Source organism: Varroa destructor, unplaced genomic scaffold (assembly GCF_002443255.2).
Source record: "Varroa destructor unplaced genomic scaffold, Vdes_3.0 BEIS01000002.1, whole genome shotgun sequence".
Classification (NCBI taxonomy): Eukaryota; Metazoa; Arthropoda; class Arachnida; order Mesostigmata; family Varroidae; genus Varroa; species Varroa destructor.
In genome coordinates, this window is record NW_019211455.1 from 18813905 (window position 1) to 18831312 (window position 17408).

The 17408-nt window shown below is 41.5% G+C and overlaps 1 protein-coding gene and 1 long non-coding RNA gene across 3 annotated transcripts in view; one reads left to right on the top strand and one right to left on the bottom strand.

Annotated features, from left to right (window-relative positions):
* The window catches only part of LOC111245994 (uncharacterized), a 93382-nt gene extending 77628 nt beyond the window's left edge, over positions 1-15754 (top strand). Inside the window, exons 2-4 of one of the 2 annotated variants that reach the window (XM_086979049.1) lie at positions 602-662; positions 7858-8391; positions 8789-15754. The gene's annotated coding sequence lies outside the window, so the exon portion shown is untranslated. Of the gene's footprint in view, positions 1-601; positions 663-7857 lie in introns of both variants that reach the window. The other variant, XM_086979048.1, reaches the window with a different exon arrangement.
* On the bottom strand, positions 5434-6354 carry LOC111244593 (uncharacterized). The gene is made up of 3 exons (XR_002670978.2): positions 6221-6354; positions 5953-6045; positions 5434-5632 (listed from the first exon to the last, which is right to left on the bottom strand). It is a non-coding gene; the product is annotated as an uncharacterized LOC111244593 (long non-coding RNA).
* Positions 15755-17408: the final 1654 nt, after the last annotated feature.

The following is a 17408-nucleotide window of genomic DNA, read 5'->3' on the forward strand; positions in this document are numbered from 1 at the left end:
CTTAGCAATGCAGGAATCGCAAGATCCGGCAGCATCTCTTCGGGCTAGTTCCTTTCACGCTCGTACAACGTCATCCGCTTTCTTCTTCCAGCGACCATTCCTTTTAACAATAAGTAGTGCTTTTATTCCTCTTTCTAATTGCAATTCACTCCTTTCCGTGATGCGGCCGGATAACGCCCAAGAAGACTGTACACGCCACTCGGAATCGTGTGTTTGTACGTGTTCCAATTCCCGTCCGGCTTGCCAGACCGACACGTTTCCTCCGACCGAAATGTTTGTGCCCGTCCGGATCGTCTTGTGTTTTGCACCTTCATCCTTCCCGCAAGTTGTTGTGTCCACTATCAATTTTTTTTTATGGCCTAAAGGAAAATCAAGTTTTCGTGCACAAACATATTCACATACTTCCAATGAGCCAAAAGGCTGCTGGGTGATTTCAACATCGTTGTTACCTACTGAATTGGCTAGTACGGCCACTTTATGCATCGTACAATATTATAGCAGCATACATATCACGATGGAAGAGATGAGCAAGGCAATATGCCATAGTCAGAAAATAGATGAACTGATTATTCTAACACTGAGTGATATTATTTTGTTGCAGATCTGGTTCTGCTGCGGGCCATGCGGGTGCCGCCGACAGCGAGATGCCCAGGCCCTCATCGGTAAGTTTTTCGGCAGGATTCTCTTAGTGTGCCGGTTAGATAGTCATACGTAATTTAGCAATTAGTTTCGCTTCATTTGTACGACAATGTTATAGGGAATCGATATTACAAATGGAGTAACTTTATAGACATTAAAAATAAGATTTGCTCAGCGTAGCTCGCCTTGATAGCGTCGATTCTATGCAGATGGTACATATCAATTTAATGTTAGTCTGTCTGGACATAATTCGAAAGCGTCACGACACAGAGGGCTTGAACAAGTCCCTCAGCTCGCTTGTCAAGCTCATGTGTCCGGTGCCAGTTTTGTTGGAAAGCAGAGCATTAATTAAGGGATCTAATTGGAAAACGTCCTTATGATTCTAAAGCACACTTACTTTTATACGTCTGAAAAAACTGCCAGTGTTATCTACAAGGGATCGACAAATGCTTAATTAAGAAATAGTATGTATACGGATAAAAAAGTCCCTAACAGACTGATAGATGTATCTTCTAAATAACTTATTATATATGCTTGTCTCCAATAACCAGTCAGCTTTTGAGCGCTGACTATTTTCTTCCCACCTTTACAGTAGTGAACTTAGCTTTTAACCCCGTTTACTTACATCAGCAGTACTCGAGCCGCGTTTCCGAAAGCCGCTTAGAATAAAATAGTTGAATTTTTTTTAGTTCGATTCTTGGTTTCCGCCCATTTGAATAAGAAGGACAAGGCCACAGAGTGGGTAAGTTGGACGAGTTGATGGGCTTGAGCATTCTGCGTGTACACCCGCGAATCGCTCATGAGAAACAGATACAGGAATTATTTCCTACTGAGAAAGTCTAACATCAAAGTTATACTACTGTAACTCCAGTTGATAACTCTACAGTTATAGAAGTGTAACTTAAATGTGGTTAGCAGTAGTCTGCGGCTGAATAGACGAAAAGCGTGTACTTATTACTCACAATTACAGCATAGTTCCGATGTAAACTTTCTCCTCATTCAAGTTATTCCTAAATATTATTTGTGTTAGTTATTAGACAACATAGCCTATGTTCGTGTACTTTTCAAAGTGGACAAACAGTTCCCAATAGAATGCTATGACAATGTAAATTTGATGGAGAAAGATCTTATTACTTTTCAAAATAAAACTGTCGGAATCTGTAAAAAGAAAAATCGGAAGTGCCACACCGTTGATACTCGTCGGTATAAGAAACAGGACTAAGGACGACGTAATTCCCTGCCAAACGTATTGGTAAATAAGTTGCTTTTCTCTCTATAGAACGGTCTATTTAAATATTCCGAACCTAATTTTGGAGGATATTTTGAATAGGCAAAACCTTTTGGCTAGGAGTCGTGTACTCCATCGCGGGATTTCGCTTGGAACAGTCATTCATCATTTTATGCTCCATAATTGCATTTTCTGCTCGGAAAATATCTGGCGAAATTTATCTTACTTTACCGTCATCTCAGAGCTTCAATAAACAAAGAACTTTTCTAATTAGAGCGATACTAATCTTAAAAGCTTCTTTAATATCATTTATCTTTACATATTAGCCACTTTCATCTTAGGGATGGGTGAAAGCGGTAACTTTCTATACTTATGCATTGTTAACGCTTACTACTTCGGCCACCATATAGTAATATGCTTAGCATGGTTATATTGAAAAATATTTAATTACGCCAAGATTCAATATTACCTATATTGTTTGTTGCGAAGTCGTTTGTTTAGTGGTAACGACCCGCTTTGACACATGATTTTCCGGACAACCACATTCCGACCCTTCAGGCAGAGCTTGTCGTGTCGTTATGCAAGTCACGGCCTCGAACACGCTAAGTAAGGTTCTAAGTGCCACAAAAACGCTGTTACCATGACGACCGTTTCTGGGTTTTCCTCTGACTACGACATAATAGTGGCACTCTTTGGCCTGCAATCCACTTCATGTAGGCCTGAATAAGATCTTAAAGTCGTCGATCGCAACTGGCCATTTGACTGCTTTCGCTATAGTCGGACCTAGTAACCGGCCTGATGCAGACGAAGTCTTGCGGATCGAGGTCCTTCAAAAACTTGCTCACCTTTCGAATTCATTATTGAATGCAATGTTAAGGCTCCTTTTGGAAGTTCCCAAGGCACTCGAAGAAGCTATGCAAAAGCTTCCATCACAATGCCCGTGTCCAGCCTATGTCCCCTTGGTCCACTTCCAACGCTCATGAATACTCCCATCAACCTGTAGCCACCTAAACCTTATTCCCCCTTCATCCTTGTAGGGTGGAGCAACCACATCAATGTCATATTTATGTTGACAAATGCGCCCACCTGTTTTTTGGCGTTCCAGCCGTGTTGTCTCATCTTATCCCAAAGTACCCTCGCTACGCACTGTCGCAATGCACCAGCAACTCGGTTATTCCTGGTTTCTACGCGATCATATCTCGCTCGACCATTTGCCGCGGTACCTTGGCGAATCGCTTGTTTCGGCGTGTCTCTGCGTTGTCACACAGCCGTCATCTACTCACTTCACCAATGCTACGTGAAATATTCCCGAAAACCATTTGTCTGATGTGAAAGATATTCCACAATATAACGATCAGTTGTCGCGTTAGGCTTCTTCATACAGTAGATGCTGTTCACCCGATGTTCCTCTATCTAGCCAACATGCAACACCTTCTGACGCTGGCACTGCGTTCGATGTGAAAAAGGAATACACTTAACGATTTAAAAGGAAAGAGGGTTAGGAAACAAGGTAACCAGTGGTCGCAAAGGCTTGCAGCATGTCAAGTCTTAGGCCTTAAGTAACATGCTTAAGTTTCTGTTTCAGCTACTTCTGCTTTTAACCACCTGAAACTAGGTAGCATAGAGCCCAGATGAATTTGTTCTTTTGAGCCGGTCGCATAGCAACAGGCGGTATAGGCAACGCACCCGAATACGTATGTCATCCTCGCGGCGGTGGTGACCGCGGCAGCTCGAGATCGACTGGTTGTGAGTGCCTTGGGCATAGTAATGTCAAACAATAAAGCCAGACTAAAGACCGATCATAGAGGATAATCCGATATGCTGCCTGAGACGGCACCGTACGATTATAGGTATCGTAGCATAAGAGCAATTTACACAATGGAGTGAACGGCCAAGTAACACACGCGTACTTCCTCTGCTGTGGTTCTGTTACTAAAGCTATTCGAAATGTTCCAAAGGCATTTGACCACCTTCTTAGTTCTTCTGAATTAATAAATAGGCGAATTCTTCTGAACTCACTTAGATGATACTATAGAACGTAGTCAATATAAATTTTCTGGATTTCCAATATGACAGATGGAAATCCTGTGGCTGTCTCTGTTACGTTTTTTGATTATAATACAAGTTGCAAAGGAACAGGCAAAAGAACTAATCGAAACTTTAATAGCATAACTTTATGATGACAGCACCAAACGCAAGTCGAGCATCTGTGGCACATTTTGAATACAGGTGGACAGCCAAAGGAATTGAATCTGTAATTAACGCTCTAATACTCATAAGCGTAGTTTTAAAATTCGTAATATAGAGCGATCTTGACCTCAAAACGAGCTACAGCTGAAGCTGTGAAGAATTTTTACTGTGAATCGCTCACAAAAGTGATTAACGAAACGTTAAATCGAATCTTTTAAGGAAGGTGTTGATCTCTGATCCTGACATTTTTGCAACACCGACGTGAGTGAACACACACATAAGTTGAAGTGTTAGCTCACAGCACTCATCGTGAAAAAAGAGTAGATCTTCTCGGGTTGTGACAACACCGAAGTTTCAGGCTTCTACTATAATCGCAATGAATATTATATTACACGAATTCTTCGGTACCTTTAAATCGATTTTGTACACTCTAATCTAAATCAAGCGATCAGCCTAATCAATATATGGGCTGCTTCTGCAGGCCGCTGTCGTGTAATTATAATCCTTTATAAGTCTACTCTACGATCCATACCGGATCGATCTATAGCAGGTCGGGTCACTCTGCCACAAGGAAACATCTTTAAATAGTGCTATAATAATAAGCAAAACAAAATAATAGTAGCGTTTGATTTGTACAAAAAGCGGTTATCCTAAGAAAGGCTTTTCTCTGCGTCTAAACAGCGAGGTTTGCTTTTAGGATGAGAAGGCACATGCCTATCTCTCGTAGCAATCTTCAACACTAAACTTTAGTCTTAGTATAATTAGTAATTGTCGAGACTGATATGGATTTAAAACATTTACACTGCATCAGGCAAAACTGAAGGCCTTTGGTATTGTAGTCCCGTGAAATGTAGCATCATGCATAACACAGGCATGTCTCAGGAGCGCAGACTTCAGTCAATTTACAGCCAGCATAGCTCGGTGTAGGTCACATGCTGGGATGTATAGTTAGGGCTCTCACCGATGGATCGGCCATACTTCTAAGAGCCTTACTTCTTTCTTGGCGCTGGTTATGCGGACCAAGCAACGCAGCCAGGCTCTTGCATCCACGTTTTGAATTATGATAAGTTTAATGAAATCCAAAGTATTGAAGAATATTCAAAGCAATAACCCAACTATTTCGTCGGCCCAACTGACACGGGGCAACCTATTTATACGATAGCATGTTATAGACACAAGAACGAAAAGAAAAGGACAACTTCCATTTCTGCAATTCTATTCTGTGCAGGTGGTATTCCTTCAGTTGGACAGCTGCTTCAATTTCTAGTGACACTTTATAGGAGGTGGCAGAACTATACCCTATCGATAGGGTCATAGAGCTTCACACCAACCCTATTATTTTTCATCATATCACCTCTCCTCTGCCAAATGCACCTTCAAAACTGCCACCTGGCACCACGAGGATTTGTCGTGGAGCACTGCACGCACTTGACAACAGAAGCGAAAACTCGTTACGGTTTCGGCCGCAATATCTGTGCCCCTGGCTCTTCTGTGCTATCCATCCCAGCTAGCGGGAATCGATGTAAAATGCCGCTCATTTATTATCGATATCATGTACTACGGCACGCATGTGCACTGGAAAAGTGTGAAGAAACGTTCGCTTGAAGAAACAGATGGTAATGACGATGATCTAATATTGAATTCTGCATACGTTTTGCTTTTCAAGTAAGTATTAAAAGGTAGCTGCAGACATCGCCTATTAATATAGACCCAATACAAAGTTGTTTTCTAGAGATTTTTCCATCGAATAAGTATATTCTTACTTGGCATACATGTGTCGATCAGGCGAAAATGAAATTCTGTATATAAAAAATGCAGAATTCTATAAGGACGTGACAAAGATTCAGGGTCATCTTCGCTATGTGTCTGAGCATTATCCTGCTGAAGATTAATACCTTTTAATGCTGGAAGGCTGGGTTGCTTCTCGCGTAGTTCAGCTGCTACTTTATGAAGGTCAGGAACTCATATTGAAAGTTAATCTTACCAACCTAGCAAGTAGAGAAGATCGTAAAGAAGATTTACTCAGGGGGTAGATATATCTGATGACGAAAAGATGTACTTGACTTACCATTTTTTGAACTGACTATGTTCGGAAAATACTCAATCATAACAAATAACAGGTTTTATATAGCTAAACACACGCGTTAAGTGTAGAAGAGGTACCTATATCCTTATTTGCCAAGCATAGCTTCTTTCGTGTGAGCTTCTTGTGATTCGAGAGTAATCTCCGACGTTGCTCTTTTCGCAGACCGCAATATCGTGCCGAGCAAAGGGCGCATGCCTAAAAGCTTTTACAATTATTCGAGAAACAATGAACTGCGTTATTGGCTTAATACGAAGCACGATGCCCGTTCCGAAGTCCAATAGCTGAGCTAGTAAAAGAACGCGAGATTGATCGAATAGGGTATGGAAGAAATTCTGAGAACAATAAGTTTCCCGAAAGTGTTGTCGGTGAGCGAAAGGCTAAATTCCGTCAGCCAGACCTGTCGGGCCAATGAGGAAAAAGAGTGGCAGAAGTAAACACGGAGACAGTGGTGGACTGAAGCGCAACCCTAACTATTGCAAGAAGAGTATAAAATAGCACGAGCCAAGGGGTAACGGAAGCCCAACTAATAAGCTCATTTCCGTTACCATAGTGCCAATGGAGCGGGTCGATTTGGCCGGACGGAAGGCCAGTATATTCAAATAACCACTTTAGTAAAAGGCCAAAGTCCTGTTAGATAGGCGAGCAGAAGGCTAAAAGGGCCGACAGCCGGCAGACAGAGCAGATACTACGTGGTTTTACTTCTTAGAGGAAGTGCGTTCGTCTAGAAATTATAATTGGACGATTAGCGTTTTTTAAAAAGCTCCCCATCTTTCTTTTCTAACCTTCTGCTTCATTCTTACAGCGAACTAGTCTCATAATTCGACGTCTCTTGAAAAAAACCACTCAGAGAATGCTACCGAACAGATCCTATTGATAACGACACGTTAAACCCATGTGGGTCTTAAGAGGTGATAGTGAGATGACAAATAGCAAACTTCACCATAGTACTCCTGCAATGTTAAACGTGATGCTGCGTGATTCTACTTTTTTTCGGCCACAGAAATCAATAGTTTCATATTAAATGGCTAATGCCATCTTCTAAGAGAAGCTTGACTTCCATGGGGACGTATTCACGTTTGTTTATGGATGGAGGCGCATCACTCTGATATCGGTCGAGGGCTTGCGATGAATTTTTTTATAAAAATAGCTAATCATAAACGTGCCACTTCCGTTGCTGTCATTATGTGCTCTACTACGGGTGAGAGCCAAAAAAACACGAGACTCGAAATACTGCTCTTACTTATCTATTCTATAAATCGTATGTTAAACCGAAACCATGTTGTGCGCTTTTATTATATGACTGCTAGTAAGACCTGAATAACTTGTATTTGCTGCTGCCTAAACAGATCACAGTGAGTGCCACCTATATTTCTGGCGTAAGACCACCCCTGACTGGTGTTGCTAGTGGGTGGGATTTATTCTAGTTGTAGATTATATTTATAAGAGAATATCAGCACATCTGTATAGTTACGATATCTACGAAAATAGCGATTTAGTTAAGGATCCGTCGTTGACATCCTGTTGAATCTCTCAGAGGTTTGCTGGTCTACAGCGAATGCAAATGGCAACAGCTGGGTTTAACACGGTACCCAACACGGCATATGTACATTTTTAAAAACCGGTTCCGTCTAGGACATTCGTGTACAAAAGTGATCTGCCTTGAGATTCCATTGTCACAAGCACTAACCGAAGTGGTGGTTATTTTTCCTTGCAGGAACTACCATTACGACGATTAGCCAACGAACGGGAAACGAGTGCTGGTGTTACTGAACTCATTCGCAAAATCGCAACGACAATAACAGCAGCAACAAAAACAAGAACAACAAAGAAAGAAAAACCGGCAGCAGCAAGAACAGCAGACCGATGGGACGAAGTCACGATTTCCATGTACGAATGAATAACCGTGACATAACCTAACATAATATTGGCGACAAATGGCTAAAGGGAGGACCGTGCACGCGCAGCTCAGCGTCGTGACGGCAGAGGTACTCGGTCCCCGATGACGTCCTTGAGATGCCGACTTCGGAAAAACATACCCAGACGTACAATACGAAATCTAAAACAAGCAAAAAAGAATGAACGAAATAAAAAAAAAACTAACTAAGTAATAAATAGAAAAGATCAAAGCTAAATGAAAATGTGTCAAACAAGTTATACGATAAATACGAAACGACCGCACTGATACCTAAATAAAACGTCAAGCGATGGCAACGATTATAGGCTCAAGATGCTAGTAACACGAATACAGGTAAGACAGCACTGTAACAAAAAGTATCCGAACCCTCCGTACAATATTACTACAACGACAATTGCTACCAACCGACTTAAAGACAAGGAGAAAAGCTGACAAATGAGTTCTTTCTCCGCTTTTGCTCCGCGCTTAGCTCCCTCATCTACAACGTTAAACAGACAAGACTGCTGACCAAACTATAATAGATGCAACGATACTATAGGACCACCATAGTAACACATAAAACCAGCTTTTTCCGGAAGCCCGTTCTCTAAACAGGAGCTTCAAGACCTCTTAGTCTTCCCCCACTAGTTTTTTATGAGCCGATAAGTCGACGAAGAAAGACTCGTCCAAAAAGCATGTATTTACATGCACGACTTCTGCTCCTTGACTTTCCCACCCGGCATATCGACAGGCAAGAGGATACAGGAAAGAAAAATCAAAACGGAAAGGAAGTACGACGATTTTTTTGAAAATGCTGCTCATCCATCCATCCAGCCGCTGTGCATCACACTGGTTCGGAATTCGCGGGAGCGCAGGAACTATTGTAAATCCTGAGGAGGTGAATGAACCGTAACGAGAACAAAAGGACTGCCTCGGGTGCTGCCGTTGTCGCATTGCGTAGCTGCCATATGGGGTCCTCCTTCGGCTTCTTCTCTAGCTACCTGCGCCGTGTTGCTTCGTAGTCTAAGGTTAGCGGCAGCGTTACTTAGAACAAAAACAAATCACTTAGACGGAAAATGCGCTTTCTTTACAATGTAATGAGAAACGAAAGGACGCCGAGAATCTGGCGGGCACTCTCAGTGAATATTAGTCATTCAGCTTCACAGCTGTTCCATATCCAAAATTAGATTAGTACGTTTCTCCACGTATGTACCTTTGTTTCCGATGTAATTTGGGCTGCAACTCTGAATTCCGTGCAGTAGCGGAACCGAACGGCAGCCGGCTACCGGTTACCGCCATGAGGCTCTAGCACGTTTGGCCCGTTACATTAATATAGTAATTCTCTTATACGCCTTGTTTCGAAGCCGTATTAGTCCTTTTGGTGCATTACGACAGGCACCGGTTGGTCATCACATTAGGTAGGTATCGTCGCTGGTTTCCGTCGGAAAAGAAGGAGAATATATCGAAATCCGTACATTCTTGTGGCTGGCGATATAATGGAGATAACTGCCAGATGAAGCCAACTACAGGCAATATTGCGTTTCGACCAATCTCACTTTTCATAGCCGAGTTTCTGGAACTGCACTGGCGGCGAACTTCAAGGCCTATTCGGGCTATCCTGTTTCGGCTGCTTCTACGGCTCGTTTAAGGAGTGGAACGCTTGCGAGGTCTGCAGCAACTCGGGCATCAGATAGAGGCAGTGAGGGGATTTGTTTGGCTGGTCCTCTGTGAGGCGTCGAGATGAAAGGCGAGAGAAAGAGGTGATGGCAGTGATGGCCATTACGACGGCTGACGCTGGTAGCATAAGAAAAAAGTGTCGTCATCGATCTCTACGCCAGTTCCGGTCCTCGTCTGTCTGTTTTGAGGGATGCAGAGACGAAAATAGAACTCTTAGCTTGGCGAGACCATCCAAACGGTGTCGGGTCCCTTCAACGTCTACGATAAGGGCCTTCTACTTCTTTTTCCATGTCTATCTATATAGCCGTGATCTTCGTTTGTACGGGCTGAGGGAATACCGGCCTCATAGGTCTGCTCGGGCATGTTTAGTCCCATATAGGTGTTTCTGACTACCGCGATTGGTGATGCGACAGACGAAAAGAGAAAAGAGTGCACTTATTGAAGGCAAGAACCTGGAAATGGGAGCAGATGAAACTCATCGATAATGGGACGGGTCTAATCTGTCGATGGCTCTATAAGAAACATAGTAGCGTAAATATGGAGGCATGGAGAGGGCATGACTGTGGTGAAAATGAGCCACGGTAAAAAGTATTCAATATAATAGAGCAGGACACGTAATGTGGATGCTCCCGGCTCGAAATCAACGTTGTGATATACAGAAGAGCATTTACACTTGAAACAGATAGAGAGAGAGACGCAAAAAGCTGAATAATAACTCTAAAATAACGACACGGATATAAAAAACAAAGAATTAGTGAAAAGAATAAGTCATTGCCTTTACGCCACATTGTATGCGTCTTCGCATAAAACATAATCAATATCGGACTGAAGCACGAAACGTTCCTTGTAGTACGATGTATTTCCGGTGCTACGGACGAAAGCTACGGACAAAGCTCGGCACACAATTTTATACAACAACCTACATACACATACACAGTTACAACAGTACGCTATCTAGATAAGGCTTTAAGTCAATCAAGATCAAATCAATCATTGTGTTGTATTGGAAGGGGCACCCACGAGTGGCCATCAAGGGCTCTCAAAAGGGAAAGTGTTGCCAAGGGTGGGCCGATGCGTTGGGGGAAGTGAAACGCAGATGACCTGGACTCTCAGTGCAACCTTTCCAAGTTTGAGAATGAAAAATCTATAATCAAAAAAGGATAAGAGCGAAGGTGTGATTAAAAATAACGATCAGAAACGAAACAAATTGAAGAGTCAACCACGATGACGACGACGACGACGACAATACAATATATTTACAACAACATAAGAACAAAAGACAGGTCAGACATAAATGAAAACGATGGAGGTCAATATGTTATTGTTGAATAAATCATTGGAACGGGCGGGCCTGTGGAAATGCGCTTCTTTGTTGCAGGAACGTGTGAACAGCAGGAACATTCACGTTACATTGTAACAGGTCAATACGGTTATTAATAGCTATATAACAACGACGGAATTGACGAAACTCACGACAAATCTGTTATTATGAATGCGTCTTGAAACGAAGTTGAGAAGAAGCAATGCTTGTTCATATGGATAGGTGCCGACTAAAAAGGAACCGAAAAAAATTATTTGAAGCACAGGTATTGGGTGACGAGTAAGACCGGCGTATCAACATCGCTAACGACAGGTTCTTACACACGAAAAAGGATTGCTTGTCCGGTCCTCGTACTCTGTGTAACAGCTAAAAAGATCATTTTTTGTTACTTGGGAAAAAAAACCACCAGTCCTTAAGCAACGAAAAGTAAAGACTATTTGGTATTACTATGTTGTGACTAAAAGCAAACTGTTATTTATTACAGGACAAAATCTTTAGAATACAGTCATAAAAAATGGAGTGAAATAGGAGAGTCTATCAAGCCAGCAAAAGATACCAGTTGGAGTAAATACATTTGTAGAAGCCTACATAGCAAGAATATCACAAGAGTAAAAGATATGCAATGAACTGGGTTATATAAGTTACTGATTGGGTCGCAACTAAAACCAAAAGCGACCTCACTTGGTGCCTGAAATCTGCCTTTCGTGTCTATAATTATCACGCTGGCCTTGCCGAGCTTGTGTCCAGCATTTTTTTTGAGAATAGTCAACATGAAAAAAGACTACGAAAATACAAGTTCAGAGTATTTGTGTATCAAAAAGCTTTTGTACTCTTGTCCTTTAAACCCAACCACATGGGAAGCAAGGCCCTCTCCCAAAAAAAGTTGTTGGCTCCTTAGGAGGATGGAAACCGTACTGTCAAAACACTGTTGCATCTTGCGTGCCAGGTAGACCGTCAACGCCAGTTAGACGACGCAGGGAACGAACCCGCACGGGAGCCCGAATTGTATTTGTATAATCTAATTTTTGCCTAAATAACAACTATTACTCGCAACATATACATATATATATATATATATATATATATATATATTCTACCAATGAAATCCCTCTAAGATCTGAGAATATGTTATCAAATGTGTTTTTTCTGCCGATCTAAATAAGCACTTCGACACAAGTGAGTTTACTTCTAACGATTCGTGCGCTCATTTAAATTGCGGTTTTTATTTGTCACCATAACTTTGTCTCTTCAATGTTTTCCGAAAGAAACTTGATTTTTTTAAAGTTTTTTCATTACAGGGCCTCCCGCGCGTGTTACGTAAGCACCGAATGAATTAATTATAAAATATAATGAGACCATTAATACGTCGAAAATGAGATGGATATTAATAGCGTTGATCTTAGTAGGATTAACTGAATGTTCACTGAATCTTTGAGCATCAATCTCCAGCAAAAAGCCAATGAATGATAGAAATCTTAAGAGCGTTTCACCCAATAAAGCGCAGATCGATAACCAAAGTTAACCCATCAAACCACAAAAAAACCCATGCCACATAGCCAAACCGATAATGTGATGTGTACATTAAAAATACATTATTGTAAATTGAGGAACACAAAGAAAAGGTTTCCATAATTGTGAACACTCGAATGATTATCTATCACATAGAACGACGATTATCTAAAGGTGAAGGTGAACGTAGGCTGAAGGCGATAGACGGACAAACGCCGCTATCAAGAAATGGTGGTCCTGCAGTGAAAAAGCGAAAGTATGTAGCCCAGTTGTACGAAAAACTATGATGGTCTCAATCCGCAACCCATTAATACAGCCTTAAAACAACAGGAAACCCAGGCGCGTACACGGAAAATATGCCGACGTAGACCAATCAGTATTGTTCTTCTACGAAGTGACGTTACAACGTAACCATTTAGCGACCGATGGCAGATACTAGCCTAAAAGAAGGATACAATAAATTAGCTATTGACTGATATATATAAACAGATACGGACGCTGTAACGGCCAGTTCTATATGAAGACGTTATATAACTGGAATACACAGATATCTACACACAGGCACATACACAAATCAGAAGACGCAGCATAGAGCCGAAGTGGATAATTTCGTCACGCTCTTACATGCTCTGAAGCATTATAGCGTAATAATAGAAATAAGCATAAACGACACGAATTCATCTGCATCGATTTGGTCTGCCCACCGATTTGATTGCAAGTAGAATGATCTTTCTTGATCGGCTGGCAGCTTTGATCGTAAGATGAAAATGCGAAAAATTGAAGAAAAAAAATAGAGTAATCAAACGAAAACAACTAATTGACACCACTAGCATCTAGAGATGGTCATGACCGTAAAAGCGACAAGCTTCGATCGACACAAACTATACGAGATTCAAAGTCTAGGATGTAAAAACAATATAGGCTGTAAAATGACTATCAGGCGGACTCACACTTCCACTGTCATCTAATGATCGCGCGATCACCGATAAAAGTGACATTATCAACGGCAGAACTTAGTATATACCAAGTTCATTATGGCATCCTGTGTACGAACAACTAGAAGAATGGCTTCTACGACAGCTACCGCTAAAAAGCAACCCTGCCAGCGAAAGACGTTGGAGTTTACAGAACGATACTGTTAACATTTGCAAAGAAGCCGTTAGGAAGAACTATATCGAATCATTCGAGTTAGTTACTACTAGTATGAAAGCTTTACCTGCATTCTCTGTCTCCCTCTATCACTAGTTACAGTATTAGTTAGAAATTTTCGATTGGAGTAATTTCTGAACAATTTACTATTTCATATGATGGGTATCTGCTATCACCGGCCAACGCACCTAAAGCCGCACGTCGCCATGCTCTTATCGAGCTCATCGAATATTGATAATAGCAATATATAATGGCATCACAGACCTTTTGCACTACAGCAAAATCCCCTTCGGTATCTTGTTTGACGTTTTGTTGTAGCATAGTTAACGTAATCATATTCATACAGATCGGTCTTGACGTGTCGTGAAACATCGTACCCTTGTACGTATTTCTACGTTATTGACAAATTCTTATGATTTAGAAGTAGATTGATTTATGAATTTAATTCAAACTAAAGAATCGATTTCCGTTAACGTCAACCGTATTCGAGATTATAATCTGTGGCAGTCAAGACGGGTAGCCCCGATATATTGAAATATACGCAGATTTTATAACATATTGGAGTACATCTGTCCATCTGTTATTACTACTGCAAGCATCATCACTCGCCTAAAAATATTACCCATCATTTCGTTCGATCGTTAAAATTAGCAAGCATTAGCTGGGTTTGGCGTGGGCCAACGATCCGTACAGGACCACATTGCTAACCCAATTTCCATATGATCTTAATGCTTCACCTGCAACATTTTGTGTTTTCATTCAACGAACACGTCGCACAAGCTCTTGCACCTTCTCCTTGGTTTCATTTATCTAATATGATTCGTATGCATGCCTCCTAAGAAAATTCACTACTTTCATCTCAAACTCTCATGTATCTCAAAGCCGTCGTGCCGTATCCTTTCATGAGCAAATGAGTCGTCTATGTACATATTTTGAAGCAATTTGGCTCAGCTGGCCTCCAAGCCGGTTTTTCCGGCGAACTTTTTTCCTTCTCTTAATCAGTTCCCTAGAATCAGTTCTTCTCTCCCAGCAGCTCTCGAGAGATGTTATTTTCTTCTAGCACCGATCCATTGATCGATCGAAGCTCCCGCCCGTCGCCCGATTTCTCCCGGGCTTCGATTCGCTTTTTTTTCTATATAGTCACTTACCACTGTGTACCGTTCCTGAATGGCTAAACAAGCCTCTTTTTAAAGTTGGCTTTTTGATCTTTTCCGAGTGTTCTGTTTTGTATACCTTTTTCTGCTTATTTCCCATATTCGTATCCGAACTTTTCCCTTTTCTTCGACTTCATCATTCGATCTCGTTTCGTCAGGTCCGTGTAATCTGGCGATATCCGACCAACTCGAAACCCGGCCGCAGGCCCTTGGCCAGCTTTACAACACTTTCCCGCTGATGAAGACCACGTATAGAACAACGGCCCGTGAGAAGGACGAGTCTCCCATTTTGAGTCGAATCAACTTGACAGTAACTTGGCGACGGAGAAAAGCAACTCCCCCGAAGACGCAAGTCCGACTGCATAGGTTCACAAGTGCACTCGGCACTCGTCATCCCGGAAGAAGCGCAGCTAACTACCAGCCAATACAAAGGTAGCAATTACTATACGAATACCAATAACATCATATACTCAATAGATATCATCATAATGATAACAACATCAATAGCACGAATAAAGGCAAAAGCTCAGCACGCGAATGACTATTCAACTGCCTCTTGATTAGCCGCTTTGAGCGAAACTTGTAACTTCCAGCAGCAATGCGACCTAAAAAGCAGAAGTGTTAGAGAACAGGGGGTCCGACTGCAGCCCGTGACCCCCAGTTGAAGGACCTCTTTCGCTGGTAATTCCTCTCATACGTGTTAAGAATACACGTGATATTTTTCCTAACTAGACACCTAGCAGAACAACAGAGTCACAGGGGATAGCAAGAAAAAACCGGTTGAAACTTGGTCGATATTTAACATTGTTAACAATCATAACGACAGCAGCGACAACCGACGAAGTAACACGTCAGGATAATGCTAGGGATTAAGCGAAAAAAAAAAAAAAAAAGAGAGATAAAGCAGGATCTACATAGTCCCACGCTGAGTCACAAACAGCCGTTCCGATAATAAGAAACCTATAATAGTCAGACTATGGTAAATGCCGTGAATCCTAGACCGCGATCAAGATGTCATAACGAAATGGGTCGAAATGATGTGTTACCAAGCATCTTTGACAATGAGCTGTATTTCAACGGACTATATGCACTGCACACTGTGACACTCACAAGTAGACCTGATAATGATGACACGTTCTAACGAATGGCAGAGATTAGTCGTTGAAATAGTTCAAGTTAACACGAACAACTTTATAGGACCTAAGCACTTTTCGTACACGTTTGCACGAATGAATGACGAAGGCAACAAAAAAACACCTCCACAAGCAACAGTAACGTGCAGCAATTGATCGACAGTTAATCAACGTCCGTACGTACATGGGGTTAGAAAATTTCGTGCAATTAAGCAAGATCAATATTAACTCTGACTCACAGGATTTAAGAACAATTTACAAACAGGTAAACATCAGCAAATCATTCAGCAACGACCCAGAAGCTGAAACTGGAATTATGAAATAGATGCCCATAAACGGGTATGCAACTGACGCTGTTGAACAGAAAAACGCAATGCTAACGAGATAGTATACGAAACACCCTTGCGCGCGCACTAATTAGTAATGACTAATAATAACTGTTTGTAATTACTACGCAGTTGTTAACGTGCCTAACAGACACCGTAAAATACATAAACATTACGATTAATTGTCCTTAATCTCTAATTAACAGAAAAAAAAAAACGATAATTGTAGCCAGCAGAATCCCGACGAGCAGCAGACTAAGAGGCCATGCGGACGAATACTCAAGCTATGACGACGAACTTACAAACAAACTTAATAACATGATGAAAAATTACTTTTCTAGTTATCACTTCAATATTGTTAACAACCGATGTTATTATGGCTGTTAATAGTACCACACGTATCACACGAAACGCATACAACATGACGTTTTACAATTGTAGGAATATCTGAGATTCGATGACAAAACGTAGGCTTTACTAAACGAAATACCCAAAATCTGCAATCGGTTCGTCCATGTTCTGCCCCATTAGGGCATGGGTGGTATCGATAAGCAGAAAGACTAATACAATCCAATACAAAAAGAACTAACAACTTTTTTTTTCGCAAAAAAATAGAAGATAATTAATAGAACGACATAAGGTAACAATAAACGCTTCCTATTACATGATATCAATAACAAAGGGTGATACTGGGTCCTGACATTCTATAGTTGTATCTTCGGGCACAGGAATACCCAAATGGCAGAAGATCGGTCCTGTTGGATGCGCGCGCGCACCCAAGAACTGCAGGCGCAAACAACATGAACTCATATGACCATGACTAGGCTGACCATCTAACAAAAATAGCACCACTGTTTCTATAATAGAACAATATACACCGAACGAAATTCATCAACGTAAACTAGAGCAACGACAAATGGGCGGCAACCCATCGCTTTGCATATAATCCACAACACTGTAATCTATATATTTCTAGCAAAGAAAAACATTGAGCTGACTTTTGTTATATCTGCTTTAAGCAAAAAATAGCCAAATCTAACGAAAATGACGTCATGCGGTAGACGACGCCAGTCAATGATGCGAGTCCCGATCGAGGGTGCCG